The sequence below is a fragment of the Aquarana catesbeiana genome, linkage group LG03, assembly GCF_042186555.1.
Source record: "Aquarana catesbeiana isolate 2022-GZ linkage group LG03, ASM4218655v1, whole genome shotgun sequence".
Lineage (NCBI taxonomy): Eukaryota > Metazoa > Chordata > Amphibia > Anura > Ranidae > Aquarana > Aquarana catesbeiana.
This window is the reverse complement of record NC_133326.1, coordinates 40,959,279-40,985,835: the sequence shown is the minus strand read 5'-3', so window position 1 is coordinate 40,985,835 and position 26,557 is coordinate 40,959,279.

Genomic DNA, 26,557 nt, shown 5'->3' with positions numbered 1-26,557 from the left:
AGGAGGATGAAAACTCCTCCTACAAGCTTTAACCAGACGCTGATAGAAATCACAAGACTGCTATATACTGCTGATGAGAAAAAGTATTTAGCAGTTTATATTTACTACAATAAGTGCATTTCCACGTTCTGTGTACTGTGGGAGACCAGATATAGTGAATGCAGGCTCCTGGGTTTAGTAACACTTTAACCACAGGTTTACCCCCCTTCATGATCAGTCCATTTTTTGCAATACGGCACTGCGTTGCTTTAACTGACAATTGCATTGCCATGCGACGCTGTACCCAAATAAAATTGATAAGTTATAGCATCTACAAACTATTTATGGAATTTTTATTTATTTAATTTCTTTTACTAGTAATGGCCGCCATTAGCGACTTATAGCGGGACTGCAATATTGTGCGGACAAATCGGACACCAAACTGACACTTTTTGAGAACCAGTGACACTAATACAGTGATCATGCTAAAAATATGCACTGTCACTGTACTAATGACACTGGCTGGGAAGATGTTAACATCAGGGGTGATCAAAGGGTTAAATGTATGCCTCGGGAGTGCTTTCTAACTGTGGGGAAGGTGCTTGTACTATGGGAAGGCATAGACCCGTGTTCCTGCTTAGCAGAAACACAGGATCTCTACCTCCCCTTCTCACAGATCGTAGTTCTGCCTGTCTACCGAACTATCGGCGGGTCCCGGCGAGGTGTCTGCGCGCCCCAGACCCGGAAGTGTAGAATCACGTATGGGGGGACGTGATTCTGTCCAGAGCGGCTGCCCTGCCATAGTAAAAGTACGTGGGGCGGTCAGCATCTGGTTAAGACAATGTGGCCTCATTTTACTGGAGGTGAGTACATTTTAAATAAATGGCAAATCATTTGATTACAGTACAAAGCATATAAACAAAAAATGTGACTGGACCGCACATTTTTACTGCCCTACAACCGCACTAAATGCAAGTCGGATTTAGGCATACTCTGTAACAGAAATTTCATTTTTGGTGAGATACTCCCTAGGGGTTAATCACTTTTAAAGAGATGCAAACACTGCAACTTTTGTCATCAGAACACTGAGAGGGCACCAGGGGATTATAATGAACCAGATCTTCCCATTGAGAGTCAGTTTGCACAGGACATGGTGAAACAAACAGCTATTTCTTAAGAGCAGAAACAGGTAGGAACCTTCAACAACTTTTGTTAAAATGCTTGCAATGTGCAATGATCACCCAGAGGGGAATGTTTTTAACAAAAGTGGAGTTAGTTTTTAACCTACACCGGCCACTTTATTAGTTACACCTGTTCAAATACTTGGTAACACATTTGCTAATCAGCCAATTACATGGTAGCAACTCAATGCATTTAGGCATTTAGACGTGGTAAAGGCGACTTGCTGAAGTTCAAACCTAGCATCAGAATGGGAAAGAAAGGGGATTTAAATGACTCTGAACATGGCATGGTTGTTGGTGCCAGACAGGCTGGTATTAATATTTAAAAAACTGCTGATCTACTGGGCTTTTCATGCACAACCATCTCTCGGGTTTACAGAGAATGGTCCGAAAAAAAGAGAAAATATCCAGTGAGCGGCAGTTGTGTGGAGGAAAATGCCTTGTTGATGTCAGAGGAGAATGGGCAGACTGGTTCCAGATGATTGAAAGGTAACAGTTATGCCCCGTACACACGATCGGAAATGCCGCCAGAAAAACTCCGATGAAGTATTGGTCGGAAAATGCGACCGTGTGAATGCTCCATCGGACGTTTGCTGGCGGAATTCCAGCCAGCAGAAGATTGAGAGCATGTTCTCTATTTTTCGGTCGGAAAAAGTTCCTATCCGAAAATGCGTTCGTCTGTATGCAATTCGGACGCGCAAAAATCACGCATGCTCGGAAACAATTTGACGCATGCTCGAAAGCATTGAACTTCATTTTCTCGGCTCATCGTAGTGTTGTACGTCACCGCTTTCTTGACGGTCGAAAGTTCAGAGAACTTTTGTGTGACCGTGTGTATGCAAGGCAAGCTTGAGCGGAATCCTGTCGGAAAAAGCCATCATACCTTTTTCCGACCAAAATTCCGATCGTGTGTACGCGGCATAACTCAAATAAGCACTCATTACAACCAAGGTATGCAGCATGCCAAAACCGGAACTGACTGCGACATTCAGATGGTAGGTTCAGAATTTGGTGTAAACAACATGAAAGCATGGATCCATCAAGCCTTGTATCAATGGTTTAGGCTGGTGGTGTAATGGTGTGGGGGATATTTTGTTGGTACACTTTGGGCCCCTTAGTATCAATTGAGGATTGTTTAAACAAAACAGCCTACCTGAGTATTGTTGCTGACCATGTCCATCCCTTTATGACTATAGTGTCCCCATCTTCTGATGGCTCCTTCCAGCAGGATAATGCACCATGTCACAAAGCTCAAATCATCTCACCACTGGTTTCTTGAACATGACAATGAGGTCACTGTACTCCAATGACCTCCACAGTCACCAGATCACAGCCCAATGGAGCACCTTTGGGAGGTTTTGGAGATTCGCATCATGGATGTGCAGCCGACAAATCTGCAGCAACTGCGTGATGCTATCATGTCAATATGGACAAAATTCTCTGAGGAATGTTTCCAACACATGTTGAATCTATGCCAAGAAGAATGAAGGCAGTTCTGAAGGCAAAAGGGGGTCCAACCCGGTACTAGCAAGGTGTACCTAATAAAGTGGCCGGTGAGTGTATATCCGAAACCTGTGAAGCTCAAATTGAGCAAATGGTGAACAAATTTATAAATATAAGTTATAGTAGTAAAAAAAAAAAGATCAGTACATTTATAGATAAAGCAAACTAAAGCTAAAAGCAAATATCGCCCTTTTCTGTTTCATTTTCTTGCCGCCCATCACTGATTGGGCATCATAGAGGAAGAACCAAGTTCAACATGTGGAGGATGGGAGATTTGAAATTATATTAAACATAACAATATAATGTTACTGTTAGCAACCTGAAGAAGAATGTGTCACCTTTGTGATTAATTCTCGTGCCTAATGTTCTATTAGAATGGACAAAAGTGGAGGTTTGCTATAGAAAATCTCTGTAAGCGAATGCAAATACGGGCGCTGTTTCTGGGATTTGAATCGCATGCAGACGCATTGAAGGAACATGGCACTAATCTTTGTTACATAAAATATTTGCTCGTTTATTTATGAACCGTTCTATTCCTTGGAAACTGATATTTTAATTAACAAAATCTAACAATCTAATTCTAACCAGCGGGAGAGTTCTGTAACATATGGTCAAACAGAAACAAATGAATAAAACCAAGTAAAATGTATTCTAGATAGCTCTGTGTACAGTAAAGGACTGTATAAATGAATATTAGAACACACAGGCTTGAAATTGAATAACATTTTCCATAATACAGACTCATTTAGAGGAAGCGTTTAATTCTGGAGCCAAGATCTTGGCGACATACGGTTTCAGTGCAGGACAATTACATTTTGGGTATACAGGTTCCAGACACAAGGTGAGTATACGGCAGGATAGGTATTAAGTGTTTGCGGGGGGGTAGGGTGGTGTTAAGCGCTCATTATGGGGCTTAGGTTAGATGTTAGAGTTGGAGCCGGTTTAGGTGTTCAGGAACTAGTTAAATGATAGAGTGTGGGGAAATTTGGGATCATCTTAGGGATTAAAGCAGAACTCCCTCATCCATGTTTCATGCTTTAGTTTGCTGAGAAAACACCTCCCTAGCATTTCTAGCCACAGCCATCTTGAGTAAGGGCAGATGATTCATGTAGCATTTACTTCCTGGAATCCATTCACCTTTAGTTCAGGCCTGCAGACAAGTGGGTGTGCTTAGCCATAGCTTCCAACTGTCCCTGATTTCGAGGGACTGTCCCTGATTTGGAGCAATGTCCCTCTGTCCCTCTTTCCCCCTCATTTTGGTCTGATCCATACATTTTACCACAAAAAACTGGGAAAACTTATTGACTCAAGTATAATAAAAAATATAAAAGTATTCAGCACTGACAAATAACAATCTAAACAAATAAATATGAATTGCAAGCTGGCACTCAAGGTCAACTCAAATAAAACCTCCAATGGAACATACAAAAGAAAGCAGTGCAGCGCAATAAAGAAGTCCAGATAAGTGCATGTGCGGACAGCACAAATCAGAAAAAACGGTGCAGTGAGGAGTAAAATGCTGTATCCAGTGAGAGTGATCCCTCCACCACAGGTAAAGCTGGCCTCTTACCTCATGGATTCGACCTGAAACAGGTCACAAAGCAGTAAGCAGAAATCAAATCAGCAAGAGAGATGTCCTCTGGATAGCATCTTCACGTCCATAATATGGTATACTTAAGAAGCTCCAAACATATATAAAGACAGAAGGAGAAGGATCTAGTGCTCACTGTCTTAATAACTTTTACTAAAATAAGAAGTAAATGAATACACTCACATAAGGCTGCACTCAGAACCGAGTCAACAAACCATCAAGATGGCCGCGGGTGACGTCACGCGTGACTCCTGACCCCCGGGGGATAAAATGTTAGGAGGTATGGCTTATCTGAGAAAGCCCCTCCTCCCCCCTCCTCCAGATGAAAGAAAAAGAGATGCCCATGAAGACACCATGATGACATTATTTTGGCCTACGACAGAAACCAGAAAGCAACTGAAGAAATGTGAATAAAAGTTTAAAACAAGTAAAATATAATACACCTTCCTATCTATTTACTAATGCTAGCAGCATAAGGATTAAAAATAGTTAATGCTGATTGAAAGAGTTTAGTTCCGTTTTAAGTATTGGGGATTGGGTTAAGGCAGTGTTTTTCAACCTTTTTTCAGTCAAGGTACCCTTTAGAATTCTGGACAGGCACCCCATTGTGAAATATAAAAACTATCCTAATAGTTTTACATAATGCGGCAGCATCGACCCATGTAGGACACCCAACGTTAGAGGCAGTGGCGGTTGGCACTAATAATCCATGGACACCCTCCCAAAATTGGAAGCCCGGGGCTCGGATGAAAGAAGGTTCTAGTTACGCCTCTGACACGAACAATGGGGAGTTATTCCTCCCACTGATACCAATGATGGGGCACTATTCTTCCCACTGATACCAACAATGGGGCACTATTCCTACCACTGTCACCAATGATGGAGAACTATTCCTCTCACTGACACCAATGATGGGCACAATTCCTTTCACTGATACCAATGATTGGCACTATACTTCCCATTGATGGGACACTTTTACTCCCACTGACAACAATAATGGGGTGCTATTCCTTTCACCGACACCAATTATGGGGCACTATTTCTCTCACTGACACCAATGATGGGAACAAATCCTTTCACTGATACCAATGATGAGAACTATACCTCCCACTGATACCAATGATGGGACACTATTACTCCAACTGACACCAATGATGGGGCACTATCCCTCTCACTGACACCAATGATGGGCACAATTCCTTCCACTGATACCAGTGACAGGGCACTATTCCTCCCATTGACACCAACAATGGGGCACTATTCTTCCCACTGATACCAATGATGGGGCACTATTCTTCCCACTGATACCAATGATGGGGCACTATTCCTCCCACTGACACCAAAAATGCATTGTTTACTCCCACTAATGCCGGACAATTTCTACTCCCAATGGCCACAGTCCGGCTCCTCTAAAGCCTGAAAAGGCCCTTTGTTTAGAAAGTTTAAAGACCCCTGACTTAAGCCATACACACTATTAGATTTTCTGCAGATTTTTGTCTTCAGATTTACCAAAGCCATGTAGTGCAAGGGCCTGCCTGATTGCATACAAATCAAAACTCTTAAGGTTTGACCTCATATTATATGGTTTTGGTAAATCTGAAGACAAAAATTTGCAGAAAATCTAATAGTGTGTATGGGGCCTAAGGCCTCGTACACACGGTTTGATTGTTGCATGACCGAGCGTCTGATTTTTGTCAAAAGGGCAGGTGCAGGATTTTGTCTAGCATACTAACTATCCGCAAATTGTTGTTTGACAAACACAAATGTAGTGACGTACTATGAGAGTATAAAGAGGAAGTTCATTTCTCAAGCGCCACCATTTGAGCCCCTTCTGCTAATTTCATGGTAGTAGAAGTTTGGTGAGCGTTGATTCGTGATTTTCAGATCGTACAAAACAAATGCCTTTTAAAATACATTTGGCATAACTCCATCAGTATCACCAGCAAAGCAGCTTCATTAATATCCCATTAAAGAAGAAGAGAATTGTGCGCTGCATTTCGACATTTCATCAATTGCCGGGTCACCAATGGTAATTCTAGATTACGAACGGTAGTTTACAAGACCCAACTCTTCCCAGTTGTTCCTTGATTCCAAGCATGCGTGTTTGTACTTTCGACTTTTGTGTGACGATTTCTGTACTGACCATCCGAAAATCAGACGTTGAGTTCACATCCGACAAAAATTTTATAGCCTGCTAATTAGAGCTGCACGATTCTGGCTAAAATGAGAATCACGAATTTTTGCTTAGAGGATAGATCACGATTCTCGTGGCGTAACATCATCTTTCACATTAAAACAAAAAAAATTGTGCTAACTTTACTGTTTTGTTTTTTTTTATTTATTGAAGTGTATTTTTTCCCAAAAAATTGCATTTGAAAGCTGGGCAAATACAGTGTGACATAAAATATTGCAGCAATTGCCATTTTATACCCTAGGGTCAAAAAAAAAAATTATATATATTACTTGGGGGTTCCAAGTAATTTTTTTATTTTTTTTAGCAAAAAATATTGATTTTAACTTGAGAAAGAAGTGTCAGAAAAAGATTTAGACTTTAAGTGGTTAAACTTCCTGCATTTACAGTTGTTTAAAACTTGGCAGATTGCCCGTTATTTGTTTACACAGAGAAGTTCTATCCCTTTGATCTAAGAAGGAAGTTAGTTACAATGTTTCAAGTTCTAAACTTGGCAGACTGCCTGATGTTTTCTTTTGACAGCTGAGTGAGCAGATAATCTCTCCACTTGTTTATATGAAAGAATCAGCAAACTCAGCAGGAGAGATCGTCAGGGGAGGTGAATCGAGATCACGATTTTTTAATGATTAATTGTGCAGCTCTACTGCTAATCCAGCTTTTGTCAGACGAAAAACTCAAGCCGGATGTCGAAAGCACCGTACTAATGTACCGAAAATTCGCAGACAGCTCATCTTAAGAATTTTCCCTTCTGATTTTCGTATCGTGTGTACGAGGCCTTAAGGTTTGAACTCATATTATATGGTTTTGGTAAATCTGAAGACAAAAATCTGCAGAGAATCTAATAGTGTGTATGGGGTCTAAGACCAACAGCTTGATAGTGGTTAAAGCGGAAGTAAGCCCATCAATTTAACAGTTTCAAAAAAGTTAAACTTCTGGCATGTGACGGGAATGTAGCTGTCGCATTGGTTGTGCTCTCAACCAATTTGTCAAAGCATCCAATGGCTGGTGTCATAACTGATCACATGTGCAGCATCATGGCAGTTGGAGATTAAACAAAGGCCAAGATGGCAGCTTCCTTGTCTGAAAATGATAGGAGGGTTTACTTCCACTTTAACAAAAAGAAAAAGCCTGAGCTTAGCATACATATCTAACTCTGGATGTCATAGAAAGAAGTTTGGACAGGTAAAGTATGTCCATAAAAAAAACATAAATATAAAAAAATAAATAAAAAATAGGTAATAGTTTAAAGAAAGATTTAAAGAAAACTCTCCCGACTGTAGGGAAAGGGAGGTCCATATAATAAGGATGTCATCAGTAAAAAGTAAGGCAATCTCTAAAATAAGTAAATTCTGTAATCTAAACCTAAAGGATCACCATTACATATTATAAAAATGATCTGAAATATCCTCTGCATTTTTTCTCATGACTGGCATCCCTCAAGAAATCCATAATGCTCAAAAAAAAAAAAAAAAAAAAAGCTACGGACAACTTCTTTTATTTATTACATGATATTACACCCACAGCTATGACATTTCAAACGTGATGGAAAAAAACCTTGAATTTAGTAATTGCCCCCCCCCCAAGCCCCTCATTTTGTAAAAAAAAAAAAAAAAAAAAATTTTATATATATATATATATATATATATATATATATATATATATATATATATATATATATATATATATATATATATAATTTTTTTGTTTGTTTATGTGGAGAACTGTAGGGCCTTCTACGCTAGACTAATAGCAACTCTTGAAATCCCAAGCTTAACAACAGTGCGTGCCTCATACATAAAACGCATACAGCATTGATGCCCATAATGAGGCCTTGAGTGAGTTAAATCCAAAGTGGTTGCCATGGTAGCCCATCTCCTTCTCTCTTAAAGAGGAAAAGCACTATTATGTAATTATTAATAACAGTGCATTGGGCTAAGCCAGAGCTCACGATGGCTTATGGTTGCAGGGGGAGAGTACCAATGGACCCTTGAATTAGGCTGCTTTTATCCACGCAGAATATAAAAATTCAGGGTCACCACAAAGGGAAATGGTTCATTTTAGAAACGTGAAAAATATAAATACATAGAAAAGAGTCACATATATTATTAAAAACCACATGCTTATTATTCTAAGCTAATTCTAATAAAAAAAAAAAGCTTTAGCTTTTTACATTGCCGGAGACTTTTTCTTTTCCAATTTGCGGTTGTTCCGAAAGTTTTTATTTTTATACATGTGCACACTTGTTCAGTTGCTCTTGCTTTTATCTGCAATCCTGCGCGACCTTTATAGAGTACCTTAATCTGCAACTGCAATATAACGGTACTTAGAGGTAAAATATCAAGGCAAAAAAGCAAGTCTCTCATAAAAAGGTTAGCAATCTCCCAAGTCCTTTATTCCATCTATTCTCGGGAACAAACAAGGAGTACACCATACAGTCTTGATTGTCTGGCTTGGGGCCTCATGCCTAACTACAGCTTTTGAGGGAGAGAAAAAAAAAAAAACCCTAACCCATTACCAAGGTATTTTCTGTATTTTTAGTTCCACTTAGGTGCCATCACTTAAAGAATTTTCCATTTATTTACAGCACGCACTATATATTTTTGGCAAGCATGTGAGCCAAAGGTTATTCTGCTCAACAAATGGTAAAGCCATAAGTGGTGTATTGTATAAATCATCAATAAATGCTGACATAATTTTTATTATGAAAGGGTATACTGCTAGGCTGAATTCTTTTCATATTAATATAAAGACATGAAATCATGCATACTTTAATATAAATATACAGAGCGGGCAAAAGGTAGGTATTTATTACTTCTACATTATACATTATAGTACATTATGCATTATAGTACATTATACATTACAATGGGGCCTCTTCCCATTTTTCTGTGTCAGTTGCCTTGCCACCACCTTCTCATAGCCAGCTGAAGATTGTGACGCAAGGAATAGAAGTGGAGCCGCTCAACTTCAGAATCCAAAATAAGTTTATAAAAGTTGCCCAATACAAGAAAAATCCATCTGCTCCCTCTTACATGTTTCACTCCATCCGTGGCTTAGTTAAAGTTACATACAGTATTTAATTTGGATGAAAAAAGTCCATCCAGCTCAACTAAAAAAGAAAACCTCCATATACGAAGTTGGTATCAAAAGGTTTCGAAAAAAAAAAGTTTTGTAACAAGCCACCAGATGGCAGCACAAGGCTGCAAATGCACAGCCACGTGGAGCACCGACCTTCATAAGTCAGTGTGCCAAAAGACATCGTCCTGTGTACATCGGGAGCTGTGCAACTGGTGCTAATCTGACCACGTGCATTACCACGTCTGCTCTTTCATCATGCACAGCAATGATGACAACACAAGCGATACTGCAATGAGTCGTTCGGGGTGTTTTGAGTGGCACGAGTACTTCAAGGGCGGAAGAACGTCACTGAAAGACGACGAGAGATCAGGAAGACCTTCAACGAGCTCAACCCCCCAAATTCTGCGTAAAACTGGGCAAATCTGCCACAGAGACGTTTGACATGATTTGGCAAGAATATGGCAATGCTGCAAATTTTGAGGTGTTTTGAGTGGCACACGCAATTGTTCTCTGACGATCATCATGCACAAGTTGCCGAATGGTTTCGACATTTCCAGGGGTTGAGCTCGTTGAAGGTCTTCCTGATCGCTCGTCGTCTTCCAGTGATGTACACAGGACGAGGTCTTTTGGCACACTGACTTATGAAGCTCGGTACTCCCTGTGACTGTGCAGGCAGCCTTGTGTTTCCATCCGTTGGTGTTACTAATAAAGCATGATTCGGTTTTCTCCAGCAGGGGGGAAAGAATTTCTTCCTGATCCCCCAAGAGGCAATTGGATATTCCCTGGATCAACTTTACCTATAAATGTTAGTATCCAGTTATATTATGTGTATCCAGGAAAGAAACCAGGCCTTTTTTTAAAGCAATCTACTGAGCTGACCAGAACCAGCTCTTGATGGAGTCTATTCCACATTTTCACAGCTCTTACTGTGAAGAAAACTTTACGTATTTGGAGACCCTTTCCCTGCCAGTGTCATTTACACTGTAATCAGTGCATTTTTATAGCAATGATCACTGTATAAATGACAATGATCCCAAAATAGTGTCAAAAGTGTCCGATGTGTCCGCCATAATGTCACAGTCACAAAAAAAAAAATCGCAGATTGCCGCATTACTAATAAAAAAAAAGAATAATAAAAATGCCATAAATCTATCCTCTATTTTGTAGACGCTATAACTTTTGCGCAAACCAATCAATACCAAAAATATTTAGAATACATATCAGCCTAAACTGAGAAAGAAATTTGTTTTTTTTATATATTTTTGGGGGATATTTATTATAGCAAAAGTAAAAAATATTGCTTTTTTTTCAAAATTGGCGCTCTTTTTTTGTTTATAGCGCAAAAAATAAAAACCGCAGAGGTGATCAAATACCACCAAAATAAAGCTCTATTTGTGGGGGAAAAAAGGCTGTCAATTTTATTTGCATACAACGTCGCAATTGTCAGCTAAAGCGATGCAGTGCCGAATCACAAAAAATGCTCCAGTCAGGAAGGGGGTAAAATCTTCCGGGGCTGAAGTGGTTAAAGAGTCCCTAAAAATTTGAAACAATGGCTTTGCAATGACAGAGCTCAATTCTTTTAGGATCTGTGGGTGGATGCCATCTGGTCCAGGTTCATTATTCACCTTTATTCTGTCTAAATATTTCTGGACCTTATCAATTTATGACTAAGCTCTGGATGAAGAGAAATGCGGAAAAAGGGAGCAGGTGGGTGTATCTTTTATCAGGTAAATTTAATAAACTTATTTCGGACTCTGTAGTTGAGAGGCTCTGCTTCTTGTCTTTGCATCGTAATCTATAGCTGGCCAAAGACTATTTGGAGCTGGCACTCTTATGTCGGTGCAGCAGGGGTGGAAAAAACTAGAGTGGAGTTATTTGGGGATTGTTTGCATTAAGTACCTTCCCACAGTGTTGGATTGGACAACATGGCATCATTGATTGGAGGACATGTTAACCCAACCTGACATCTATGGACTTCTATTTTTGGGGCGTAGTAAAGGATAACATTTTTGAGAGGAAGCTTAACACAGTGGATGAGCTCAAGGGGTTCATCTCACAAGCATTTATGGACATTGACGCTAACCAGGATTTGTGTCTGTCTGTCACATTGTCGGCGACGGGATACTGGAAAGTTGCAGTGTTGATTGAGGACATCTCAATAACTGAATTGTATCATAGTGTCAGGGACAGGTTCTAGTGATGCTAAGAGACTAAATATGACCTGAACAGTACTATATACCTACTTTGGTCATATTATTCTCTATACTTGTAAAGTCAAATAAATAAATACATGAAACATACAATTAAAAAAAATACCATGATCCGATTAGTAAATGCATATATACTAAAAATTGCTGTGATCCGATAAGTAATGTTTACCTACTACTGGACCACCTTGTATAGTACAAGGCGCCAGGAATTGGTCCCGTTGTGGAAGATACAGCTCTCTCCTGTTTGGTTTATGGTCCCCTTAAGGGTTATCAGAGGATTAATGGATTCAGTGGGATTTAAATACATTAAACTACATAGAGCACATGGTATGTGTGTGATGGAAAAATCTGGACAGCCGCACTCCGGATTAGAAAAGTGAAAAATAAAATCCTCTATTGAAAAAGTAATAACATGATTAAAATCCGTACATGGCTTTGTTGGGATAATGCAGCATAACCGCTAACGCGTTTCACGCTCCCATAGAGCGCTTACTCATAGCTGGTTTGTACGAAAGTACAAACCAGCTATGAGTAAGCGCTCTATGGGAGCGTGAAACGCGTTAGCGGTTATGCTGCATTATCCCAACAAAGCCATGTACGGATTTTAATCATGTTATTACTTTTTCAATAAAGAGGATTTTATTTTTCACTTTTCTAATCCGGAGTGCGGCTGTCCAGATTTTTCCATCACACACATACCATTGGAATAGCAATTGCCGGCACCTGGGGCTCTCACAATCATCCACATAGCGGAGGACGGGAAGCTTGAACCCGATCACCTAGAGCGGTGGTAATTATCCTACATAGAGCACATGATGGAGTAGTATGGGTTTGTGACAGGTGGCTCAGAGAAGTCATGAGAGCTGTAGTATTTCTGGGCCCTGCTGTCTCTAAGTTGGAAAACACCCCCTGAGGGTACAAGTCTGCTAAAGTCTGTGAAAAGCACTGTTATTATGCTGAGAATAAGAGGATTTTAAGTTATGTTACTGAGTTTGTATTTTGTATACAGTATACGGCTGTTCTGGTAATCCCTGACCCTTGAACTTTACATTTCTTGCTTGGATGCGGGTAGGTAAAGATATGGCTGGGTTTAGCCATTTAAATGTAGAATAATGACAGGAGATGGTGTACCTGGTGCATGTGATGGGTTGAGCCAAGCTCTGAAATATGCACAGAGATGGAAGCAGCAAGCACTGGTCAATGTGCAGGCACAGACCAGATGTGATGAGGATCTGGCTCAGAAGCAAGAGGATCTGGTGTAGGCAGTTGCAGCGCAGCAAGAAAGTACCCATTTTTTGACAGCTCAGCTGATTGCTCAGCGAGATGCCACAAAGAAACAGATAACATCCTTGCAAGAGGTTGGGCCACAGCTCTCTCAGGGATGTGTGCAAGCAGTCGTTGCTCCGAGAATCAAGGCAACTGTTTGGGCAAGCCACTATCTGCAAAAACTGACCCCAAGCAATGAAGCGGAAGGCTTTTTTTTACCACATTTGAGAGAGCAGTAGATAGAGAAAGGTGGCTCCAGGAACATTGAGCCAGTTCCATTGCCCTTATCTCACTGGGAATCCATAAAAGGCCTACTACAATTTCCCACCTGTTCAGACCAATTAGTTGAAAGCAGAGATTGTGGCCCACCTTACGATGACTACTGAGGTCTGGGACCAAAGAGTGCATAACAAGGGATATTGACTAAACTGCCCCGAAGTTTCAAATACATGATCTGGTGCAACTTATTAAGCAGTGGCTGCAGTCAAGAGTCTCAAATGGTGGAGTGGGTCATGGTGTCTGGTGATCTCCAGCATATGTTTAGCCATGGCAGCCCCAAATCTGCATATCAGGTGGCGTATATGGTAGAGAGCTACATGATGGTGAAAGATCTAATCAGGCCTGCGAGACGACACCTAAATTTCTTCACACACTGAGGTCTCCTATAACTTCCAGGTAGGTAGCTCTAGAAAACCCTGGGAGTGTCAAATGCTGGTGGTATCACTCTAGGGGGTATACTCAAGTCTAGTGTCTACTACAAGAGGAGCTGCTGCAATGCATACCCACCTGGAAGGCCTTCTTTTCTGGTGCCTCCATGGCAGCATATCTGTGACAAGCTCCGCCCTGGCTACTCCCTCAGGACCAGTGAATATTATAAAAGAAAAGGATTAGTGCACTCCCAGCATTCTCCTTTTTTCCTCATACATCATGGTCAGTGAATGGTGGTCGAACGTCCCTTACCTCTGCAGTCAGCAGCTTCCAGCTGGGTTCAAGCCTCTCCCAGGTGCAGTCCCTATTCTTGGGCAGCTAAATGCGCTAATAAGATAGGGAGTCCCTTCTGTGGGTCTTTTGGGACAGCAGTTGTCTCTTAACTAAGAGCTCCTATCTGCATTTATATACTGGCATTTGCTCAAGCCTGCAGCAGAGAAAGCAGCTATATCTATTTTTCACTTAGCCTTTTTCTTCCATGTCTCCCTCCTGTCCTCTATTCTCTCTCACTTTCCTTGCTTTCCTCTCTCTCTTTTTTGCTTTCTTCCTCCCCCACCACCTTCCCCTCCTTGTGATATTGTACCTTCATTCCTAGTTGCTACAGAGGGTGGCACGCACCTCGTGACGGATCTTCTGAGTCCCTCAGCATCTTCCTGCTTGCTCTGCACATGCGTGGACGGCAGGGCGGGCCGCAAAGTGCCGTCGGCCGCGCTTGCACGGTCTGGCCTGAGGTTGTGGCGGCGAATAGGGGCAAATTTTTAATTTTTTGCCCTTGTTTGTCAAAATCATTTTTTAGAGGGTTTTATCTTCCACAGATGTCCCTCCCCTCTCCATTGTATATTACTGGGGGCTTTTAGCATGGCATCCTGTTGTCATTTTAGGAGGTTGCCTATGTGGGTAGCTCCTGGAGGGGACCCCGTTTTTTGCCAACGGTAAATGTAATTTCTTTTTTTTTTTTTTTTTTTTACACAGGAATACCGTTTCCTTGCTCCATCTGAAATACCAGTCGCTAATTCATTTATCTTTCTCTAGCTGCTTTTTCTGTCTGCTGCATAAAATAAGCAGTACGCCACCCGAACAAGACCCTCTCCAACATTTAAGGTAGGGACCGTTGTCCAGGTGAGTAAAAAAAAGAGAGCACTTATGCTGGTACATTTATGTATTTCAGCCTTGTACACAAGAAGAAGTCCAAGCGGACATCAAGGCGACATAAACAAGCCTATGAAGGCTCCAACCAGGGCACACCATCCAGATCAGGATACCATGCAAGCAGGGAGGGTTCATCTGTGGAAAGACATAGTTCTTCATATTCAACAACTCTCAAATCCCTAAATGCCGAGCATGCGGGGTCATCCCATTACCAGCCAATTGGTCTGCAAAAGCTTTTTTAGAGTCTATGCAGCAGACAGAGTCAGAGGGTTAACAGGTAAGCTGTCCTACTCAAAAGATGGGCAGGGGTTACATAGCGGAACAAGCAACAGCAGTTCCATTGCAGCAATTAGCTCAACCTCCTCCAGAAAAGTTAAATCTTCCTGGCCCATCCTGCTTGATTTGATTGTAGCCGTATTAGTGCAATTGTGACAGAGAAAATTGAGTACTGTCCGTGATACTTTTTTTATTTGCACTAACATACAATTTTTCAGGACAAGCTTTCGGGGTATGTCCGCTTTTTCAAGGTCCAAGCAGTACTGATTCACAATTTTTTAAGAAGAATGTTAAAGAAGAAGAAGAAAAAAAAAAAAAAAGAGAAAACCAAACACATACAAATCAATGGTAATAAAGAATGAAATCGAAACCTTACAAAGACAACTGCAATAACTTACCATGAACAAGAAGCAAAAAAGACTCCAAAAGCTACACCAAGAGCAGACCTTTTAGATACAAGCTAAACAACACAAAACAAACACAACTTCTATAACTCCTGCTATCAGCAACTTGGAAGCCGATCCAGAATCCCAAGGTATCCCTTGTGTAAATGCTGACTTTACAGAAAATGTGGATATAACAGAGGAACTCGGAATCATAAATTTGTCAAATCATCAACTTTCTACACCAGAAACAACAGTCCTCTCCAAAGGCCTCACATTCTGCCCAACCACCAAATTGGATAATTTACAGGTATGGTCAGATATGGAGGAATTCTTTAGGAGACTAAGGCTCAAAGAATATTTTCACAGTAAGGAAAGGAATCCTAGGACAATAGGAGGTGACAAAAAGAAAAAGAACAGCAACTTCACACCTCCACAAGGACGCAACCTCAAACTGGATACCTATATTGACAGCTTCAGGCTGCGAGTTACATCCCTGATATCCACCCAGCAAAAGAAAATATTATACAACCTTTCACCACTGGAGCGAAGAGCTGTACAGGATCTGTGCAATAATCAGGCCATAACCATCAAACCAGCAGATAAAGGGGGAGCAGTCGTTGTGATGGATACAGACAAATATATACAAGAGGGTCAGAGGCAGCTGGCAAATACTACTTACTACAAAAAACTGGATTATGATCCAACCCAGGATTTTACTAAGCAATTAAAAGGTCTCATTGTGACAATACCAAGCCACCTACATTCAGAACTCATCAATGCGATTCCAGATAATCCAGAAATTGGAGACTTCTACATGCTGCCCAAGATTCACAAGCCAGGAAATCCAGGCAGACCCATTATAACAGGTATGAATACACTTACCGAACATATCTCAGGCCTTGTAGAAAACATGTTAAAACCTTTAGTCATGAACACTGCGAGTTTCCTGCAAGACACCACTGATTTTCTGAACAAGCTTAACAATATACAACAATTACCACCAAATACACTTCTAGTCACTATGGATGTAGAATCTCTGTACAGTAACATCCCTCACAAGGATGGGATGGCGGGATGTCACAGATTCTTATCATCCTCACCAAACCACAAATACACGGCTGAGGATGTGACACAGCTCATTGAATTCATTCTTACACACAACTACTTCACTTTCATTAATGACATCTATCTCCAGTGTATGGGTACTGCTATAGGAAGCAAAATGGCCCCCCAATATAAAAACTTATTTATGGCTGACCTGGATGACAAATTCCTGAACAGCATACAACAAAAGCCATACAGATATTATCGCTATATTGATGATATATTCATGATATGGACTGAAGGTGAAGAAAATCTAAACCAATTCTTCTCATTGATCAACACTTTTCACCCATCTATCAAACTAAAAATGGACTATTCGAACACACGTCAACTTCCTGGACACTACAGTATACATCAGGGATGACAAGCTTCACACGTCGATATACAGAAAACCTACTGACCGATACAGCTATCTTCATAGTTCCAGTTTTCACCCCAACACACTAAACGGGCCATCATACACAGCCAGGCCATCAGATACCACCGAATTTGTTCAGACCCAGAAGACAGAGATAAACATCTCAGAACACTGGCAGACTCCTTCCATAAGAAAGGTTACAAAGACAAAACTATCAACAGCAGCATAAACACAGCCTTGAAAACCCGAAGAGAAAATCTCCTCCAATACACAGAGAAAAAAACAAATAATCAAGTACCTCTAGTCACCACATACAACCCAGCACTTGAAGGGATCAAAAAGATAATCAAAGATTTACAACCCATTATAACAGAGGATGAAACTCTGAAAGGAATATTCCAACAACCCCCATTATTGGCTTTCAGACAACCACCCAACCTCAGACACAAACTAATCAGCAGGAAACTTCACTCTGATTATGAAGTCACAAATAATGGAAGCAAACCCTGCAATAAAAAACGCTGCAAACTATGCAACCAGATCAATCTATCCAAAAGTGTTACACACACAAATGGGACCTTCAATGTCATGGGATATTACAGCTGTACCTCCAGTAATGTTGTGTACCTCATACAATGCAAAAGGTGCAGCAAAGGATCTTATGTTGGTGAAACAGGACAGAAGTTGTGAGGATGAATTTGCACAGACATACCATCAAAGAACATAAAGAAGACAGTTTATGCAAACCTGTGGGACATCATTTCTCACAACCGGACCACACTATAGAAGACCTCAATGTTTTAGTTCTTAAGGGGAATTTCAGAACTATCCAGGAAAGGAAAACGTTTGAACTAAGAATGATACTTCTTTTTGACACGAAAAATAACGGCCTGAACTTAGATATTGGTTTCCTTACACATTATGCTAAAGTTTTACGACCCCTCTGTGACTAGTATCCCCACCCCCCGCATTATATAGCTCTCCCTCTGTCTTATCTCACCAATTGTGCTGCTATCTTCATTACCATTGATTTGTATGTGTTTGGTTTTCTCTTTTTTTTTTTTTTTTTCTTCTTCTTTAACATTCTGCTTAAAAAATTGTGAATCAGTACTGCTTGGACCTTGAAGGGGACATACCCCGAAAGCTTGTCCTGAAAAATTGCATGTTAGTGCAAATAAAAAAAGTATCACGGACAGTACTCAATTTTCTCTGGCCCATCCTCGAGAGACTCATCTCACCACGCAGCAAGTATCCCTCCTAGTAACAAGTCCTTATGGGGCAGTCCTCCTCAATATATTATATTACTGTCCGTTCTGCTGTATTGGCCTCTAGGGGCAGCATTATCCATATATCATGTCTATCTATCTTCAATGCCTTTTGGTCCTTTGATCTTCTGTAGCAGGACATTCATCAATCATCTTGTCAGCTATGGTCCCTTTCAAGCTTGCTTGCATAGCGTTATAACATCAGATGGTCCGGAGCCAAGCTTGTTCAGCCTTGATGGAGGCCTGATCTCTTCTTTCAGATATGCTACAAAGCTTTGATGTGCATCTTGTTACATTCCAGACCTGGTATCAACCAGAAAAACATCAGACCTTTACCCTTTAAAGTCATGGAACTGCAAGTATCAGCATGGCTGATTTTTGGGAATAGGAAACAGATATGGAACAGATCCAATTCAAACTCTGGATAATACCAAAACACTGTTACCAATAAACGCAGTAACATTGACAGAGAAACTCCAGAAATGACATTAAACCAGATGTCCTTCCTCATTCTTTATGGGGCCAATATGGTCTGTCCTCCCTTTGTTACTTCCATACATACTTAAAGAATTTCTTGGGATTTTTTTTTCTTTCCTCTGTGTCTTTCGTGTTCTATCTTAGCCGTCCTAATTGCACCTTTACATTTCTTGTTGCATTCTTTAAAAAGTCTCAATGCTGATGATGATCCCTTAACCTTGTATTTTTTGAAGGCCTTCTCCCTTGCTTTTATATGCATTTTTACATTGGAGTTAAGCCATCCAGGACTTTTGTTCACTCTTTTAAATTTATTACCCAATGGGATGCATTGGCTAATGCCCTTATTTAATATGCTCTTAAAGCAAACCCATCTCTCCACTGTGTTTTTTGTTCCTAAGATTTTTTCCCAATTTATGCCTTCTAGCAAGGTTCGTAGTTTAAGGAAGTTGGCTCCTTTGAAATTCAGTGTCTTTGTATTCCCCTTCTGTTTCCTATTTGTGCGATTTATATTGAAGCCAATTTACCTGTGATCGCTCTATCCTAAATTGCCCCATATTTCCACATCCGTGATCTGGTCTGTAGTGTTGATAATCAGTAGATCCAGTAACGCTTTATTTCTAGTTGGTGCGTCTACCATCTGAACCATGAAATTGTCCTGCAAGACATTTAGGAACTGGCGAACCTTAGACGAAAGTGTGGTTCCCTCCGCCGCCCAGTCTATGTCTGGATAATTAATTTTGCTAATCCAAATTGTGATAGGAGATCCGTCTCCCCCTCCTCTCTCAGGTTAGGGGGCCTATAGCATTCTCCCAGTATTATTTTCCCCTTAGCTTCATCCCTTTGGAGCTCTACCCACAAGGATTCCACCTCCTCCCTAGCTCCTTTGGTGATGTTATCTCTCACATTCACTTGTACATTATTCTTGATATAAAGGCATACCCCTTCCCCCTTTTTTATCCTCTATTCCTGCGATAAAGGGTATACCCTTGAATGGTTGCCAGCCAATCATGAGAGATGTTGAACCAGGTCTCTGAGATTCCCACAAAATCCAAATCCTCCTCGTACAACAGTATTTCTAGTTCTCCCATCTTGTCCACTAGGCTCCTGGCATTGGTGAACATGCCACGTAGTTTAGACCGGTCGCATACTATCCTCTTATTGGGTGTTCCGAGATTGCAACTAGGACTTGTTACTATACTTACCTTGGGTTTATGTGCTTTAGTCAACCTACCACTAATGCCCCCCAATACTACCCTCTGGAATGTGTTCCGTGCTGACAATCTCTAACTCTAGGCCCTCCCCCCCGTCTCCTAGTTTAAAAACCACTCTAACATTTTGGCCATCTTTACTCCCAGCTGATCTGCACCCTCCTCATTTAGGTGCAGTCTGTCCCTTCTATAGTACTGGTGACCGACTGAGAAGCTGGCCCAGTCCTCAAGGAACCCAAACTCCTCCTTACTACACCAGCTCCTCAGCCACTTGTTTACTTCCCTAATCTCCCTCTGCCTTTCTGGTGCGGCTCGATGTGCTGGTAGTATTCCTGAGAATACTACCTTGGAGGTCCTTTTCCTCAATTTAGCTCCTAAGTCCCTAAAATCGCTCTTTAGGACACTCCATCTGCCTCTGACTTTCTCATTGGTGCCAACGTGCACCATGACACCGGGGTCTTCCCCAGCCCCTCCCAGTAATCTGTCTACCAGATCCATGATGTGCCGAACCCGAACACCCGGTAGACAACATACAGTTCAGCACTTCAGGTCTTTGTTACAGTTTGGCCTCTCTGTCCTAAGAACTGAGTCCCCTACCACCAGAATCTGTCTTTCCTTTCCCTCTGCTTTCCCCCCACTCTCACTGGAGGAGTTCTTCCCCTGGCAGCTAGGGGAGTCCCTCAGCTCCAATAGTGCTGGTCCCTGACTGGTTTTACCAATGTCACTCAATGGAGCATACTTATTGGGATGCTCCAGCCCTGGATCGGCCTCCCTGACACGTCCCCCTCTACCCTTCCTGACTGTTACCCATCTACGTATGAAAAGGTTTGGAATAAGTTTATATCTTTCGCTAACGGCAAAACTTCAATCCTGATGTACCCTCTTCCTCCCAACTCCTTGACTTCCTGCAAACAGATCTAATTTAGGATTAGGATTAAGCAATTTAAGCTGGTGGCAATCTCTGCTTTGACCATAAGAGATGGGCCGAAGTTGCTTTAATAATTTAATTCTTCAAGACGGTCAAGATAAGCCCATCCATTAAAACAAATCTTTCCCACTTGGGATCTCTCTATCGCTCTGGAGCCCTTATCCAAACAGTCTTTTGCCCCATCTGATTCAGCATCCTTGTGGAATCTCACTTGGAAACCATTTTTCTTTGTAGCAATGGCATCAGGCTGGGGAGCATCAGAACTTCAGGCTCTGGGATCAGAAGACAATAATATTATTTTCTGTACTTGGATAGAGTGGAACTTAAGTTCCCTCTGCCTCTATCTCGGAGCCTTGGGCCCTGCCAATCTTTTCAGATCCAATTTCAACCTTCTTCATGAAGACGATATTACTTTGGTACTACGACACTATCTTCAAGCCACAACTCCCTTCAGACTTTCATCTAACCTATTTGTAATATCCCCCAAAAAATTAAAAATAAAATAAAAACCAGGGGTAAAGAAGCATCATCTGCAGCGGAGGCCTCCAGAACTACAGTTCCGGCCATTCTGAAACTGTGGTATCCATCATGCCTAGTCACGTCTTTGAATATCAGAGCTTGGGACATATGGTTCTGCGGCAGCTGAGAAGCCATAGTTTGCAGATCCCTGCTCTAGTACAATAGTTTCATGGATAATCAAGTTTGTTAAGAAGATGTAAAGGGATAGGGGAGTGGAACCCCCTCTTTAGTTGGGCTGTATGCCACCCGGTTGTTTTCTGCTTCTTGGACAGCCAGAGCAGACGTATCCATCAAAACGATCTAAAGGGGAGCATCATGGTCAACCCAACATGCGTTTAAGAGATGTTAAAGAGTAGACCCGGCAGCTTTCTTATCTGTAGAAACTGGCAGACAGGCTATCAGGCCGGCATTTGCCTATTTTAAATCCTTTTTCAAATAAATCTTTTACTATGCATCATCCCACCCATTTCAGCTAGTTATTTGTCACAGGTATGCTGCCATGAAGGCACCAGGAAAACAGAAAATAGTTTCATACTTACCGCAATTTGCTTTTCCTGGTGCCTATCCATGGCAGCATACAATCCCACTCTCAGTATGCTATATTACATAGAATGCTGGGAGTGCACTAATCCTTTTCTTTTATAATATTCACTGAGGGAGGAGCCAAGGCGGAGCTTATCACGGGTATGCTGCCATGGTTAGGCACCAGGAAAAGAGAATTACAGTAAGTATGAATGGGGGGCCAAGAAAATAAAGGCATGTATTAATTGGTTTTACTGACAAGGGTTGAAGGCTGAGGTTGATACTGTGTTTCCTGCCCCACTTGCCAAGTAACTGCTCTGGTGTCACACTTCTGATAACTCTGGTACCTCTGTCTATAATCAAAATACCTGACACGTACCTCGTTTGTGAGCCTGACGTGCAGAGGGAGACCTCTCGTACAGCCCTGGTTCCCAGATCACTGGAGTTGAGGACAGTGACCGTAGGAGTACAGCGAGGTATGAGTGCCTGGTGGATTCTCTGGAACCGAAGATGACGTCCGCTGGGAGGCACTGGAACTGGCTGGAGTGCCGGGTGCAGGTAAGCTGGATGCAGGTCAGCAGGATGCAGGTAAGACGGATGCAGGGGAGCTGGAGGCAGGTGAGCTGGATGCAGGTCAGCAGGCTGCAGGTAAGCTGGATGCAGGAGAGCTGGATGCAGGTCAGCAAGCTGCAGGTAAGCTGGATGCAGGTCAGCTGGATGCAGGTGAGCTGGATGCAGGTGCGCCAAGAAGCAGCAAACGCACATGAGTGTGCACAGCAGGCAGAAGCAAGGTCAGACAAGCTGGGTCAGACACAGCGGATCAGATCAACAGAGTCGGCAGGCAAGGAATGGTCAAGTTCAGGCTGGTTTTGGTAGCAGGAGATCAGGCAGGCAAGCAAACAGGATCAGGGTCAATGGAGAGCCAAGGTTCAGGATTGGAGACAGCAGCGTAGTCAGAGAGCCAGGTCAGAAGGTGATCAGATGCAGATTACAGGAACAGGAAACAGGTGAAGCTGCAAATCAAACAGCAAGAGCTGAATGGTGGAAGCCCCTCTTAAAGGCCACTGGGCGCCAAAGCCACGTTACTGTGCGCACGCACACGATCTCCGTGATCGGCGCACGCCTGTTTGTTACTGGGGACCTGTTGGCGGGGATGCGCCTGAGCCCTGTTGCAGTTCTGGAAGTAGTGTGTCCATGTCAATACCATTGGAGTGCATTGCAATGGCTCTAGTGGATCCCCTGGAGAAGTTGGCTTGGGGGCATTATATACTGGCAGCACACGACTTGGTATCCTAAAGCTGTTCCTTTAAGAGATACTTTCGCTAGAACAATTGTATGGGAATTTTTGAATTTTTCCATATGTTCTCAAGAAAAGGATGTTGGAAAGAGGACCCAACAGTCCAAAGCACCCCCTTTTATGTCGAAGGTAATAGCAGACTTGTCCAAACTGTTCCAAATTAAGCAATTGCAGACTTTTGTCTATCACCCACAGACAGATGGCCATGTCGAGACGTTTGACAAAAGTCTAAAGTCCATACATAAGAAAGTACACCAGAGAAATCTGAAGGATTGGGATTACTTACTTCCTGATGAGTTTTTGCCATATAAGAGATTTACCAAACATCCACAGGTTTTTTTTTTTTTTACCATTTGAACTGCTTGTATAGACTGGGACCCCATGGCTTGCTTAATTTGGTAAAAGACATGGGAAAGGGAGACTAGGCTCCATAAAACAGTAATTGAACATATTTCTCAGATGCAAAAGAGAATCACTAATGTGATCCCATTAGTTGAGGGAACATCTTCAGAAAGCTGAGGAGGCGCAGAAAACAGCATACAACCATTCCGCCAATATTAGGCTATTTTCAGGTTGGGGACCAGGCGGCTATAGTAATACCCACAGTAGACAGAAAACTTCCTAGCCAAATGGCAAGGCCCATTGGAGGTTGTAGAAAAAGTTGGGTAAGTAAATTAATGGGTAAATCAGCCCAGAAAAAGTAAACCCTACCAGAAATTAAGAGACTGGGAACAGGTGTCCATTTTGGCCTTTACCAATTGAGGGTTCCCAGCAGGTATCAACCTGGTGAATGTTGCTACCACCCTGTCCAGGTTGCAAACTCAAGAAACAAAGGAACTTTACCAGAGAAACTAGGGCATCTTTTTCAGGCCTGCCTGGTCTTTTGAATGGCACTGAACATGACTGTCACAGAACCGATGTGAATGTCCACACAAAACGTATTGTATTGTGGAAGCTCATAGAAAGGTCATATCTGTAGAATGTTAAAAGAATGCTGGCACTCAAAAGGGGTTGATTTACCAAAACTGGAGAGTGCAAAATCTGGTGCAGCTGTTTATGGTAACCAATTAGCTTCTAATTTCAGCTTGTTCAATTAACCAGTTGATCACTGGGCACTTAAACCCCCTTCCTAACCAGACCAATTTTCAGCTTTCGGTGCTCTCACATTTTGAATGACAATTACTCAGTCATACAACACTGTACCCATATGAAATTTTTGTCCTTTTTTTCACACAAATAGAGCTTTCTTTTGGTGGTATTTAATCACCATTGGGTTTTTTATTTTTTGCGCTATAAAAGAAAAAAAAAACTGAAAATTCTGTAAAAAAAAATGAATTTTTCTTTGTTTCTGTTATAAAATTTAGGAAATTAGTTATTTTTCTTCATAAATTTTGGCCAAAATATATACTGCTACTTATCTTTGGTAAAAAGAAGTACAAATTGGTGTATATTATTTGGTCTTTGTGAAAGTTATAGAGTCCACAAGCTATGGTGCCAATATCTGAAAATTGATCACACCTGAAGTACTGACGGCCTAATCTAATTTCTTGAGACCCTAACATGCCAGAAAAGTACAAATACCCCCTAAATGACCTCTTTTTGGAAAGAAGACATTCCAAAGTATTTAGAAAGATGCATGGTGAATTTTTTGAAGTTGTCATTTTTTCCCCATAATTCTTTGCAAAATCAAGTTTTTTTTTCCCCACAAAATTGTCATATTAGCAGGTTATTTCTCACACACAGCATATGCATACCACAAATTACACCCCAAAACACATTCTGCTATTACTCCTGAGTATGGCAATACCACATGCGTGAGACTTTTACACAGCATGGCCACATACAGAGGCCCAACATGCACGGAGTACCTTCAGGCATTCTGGAGCACCCAGGCAAATTCTGACATTTCTCTCCTACATGTAAAAATCATCATTTATTTGCTAGAAAGTTACATAGAACCCCAAAACATTATATATGTTTTTTTAGCAAAGACCCTAGAGAATACAATGGCCATCGTTGCAACTTTTTATCTCGCACGGTATTTGCGCAGCAATTTTTCAAACGTGTTTTTTTTTTGGAAAATAAAGTTTTGTGCTTTAAAAAAACCCAAAACAGTAAATTCAGCCCAATGTTTTTACATAATGTGAAAGATGAAGGTACGGTGAGTAAATAGATACCTAACATGACACCCTTCAAAATTGAACACCAAACTTCCCTACTTAAAAATCCCCATAGGCGACGCTATAACATTTTTTACTGGTTACATGTTTTGAGTTACAGAGGAGGTCTAGGGCCAAAATTATTGCTCTCGCTCTACCGATCGCAGCGATACCTCACATGTGTGGTTTGAACACCGTTTTCATATGTGGGCGGGACTTACGTATGCGTTCGCTTCTGCATGCGAGCACACAGGGACAGGGGCACTTTAAAAAAAAAAAATGTTATTGTTCATTTAACTTTATTTATTTTAGTTTGACACTTTTTTCCCCAATTTTTTTTTTTTTTGATCACTTTTATTCCTATTACAAGGAATGTAAACACCCCTTGTAATAGGAATATGGCATGACAGGTCTTCTTTACAGTGAGATATGGGGTCAATAAGACCCCACGTCTCACCTCTAGACTGGGAAGCCTGAAATAAAAAAAAAACAAAAACAAAAAAACAAAAACAAAACAATCCTGGCTTCGATCGCAGAGATGAGTCGGTAGAAGCACCAGAGGGCAGAGGGAGGGGGGGACATCCCCTCTCACCTCCCGTAAGAGCGATCAAGCAGCGGAATAGCTGCTATGAATGTTCTTATGGTGTAGGGAATCGCCGGCTAAAACAGCTGATATCTGGATGATGCCTGTAGCTGTACCCATCATTCAGATATCCCCGCACAAAGTCAAGGACATCATATGACGGCGGGCGGGAAGTGGTTAAAACGCATTTTTTTGTTTCAACACAAAGTTGTCCATTTATACAATATTTCTAACACATAGCATGTACATACCAAAAATGACACCCCAAAATAGATTTTCCTACTCCTCCTGAGTACGGCGATACCACATGTGTGAGACTTCCACAGCCTGGCCACATACAGAGGCTGAGTACAGCCGAGTATGGCAGAGCATGGCTGAGTACAGCCGAGTATGGCAGAGCATGGCCGAGCATGGCTGGGTATGGCTTAGTATGGCAGGGTATCGCCGAGTATGACTGTGTATGGCAGAGTATGGCTGGGTATCACCGAATATGGCAGAGTATGGCTGGGTATTGCAGAGTATGGCTGGATATTGCAGAGTATGGCAGGGTATTGCAGAGTATGGCAGGGTATTGTAGAGTATGGCAGGGTATTGTAGAGTATGGCAGGGTATTGCAGAG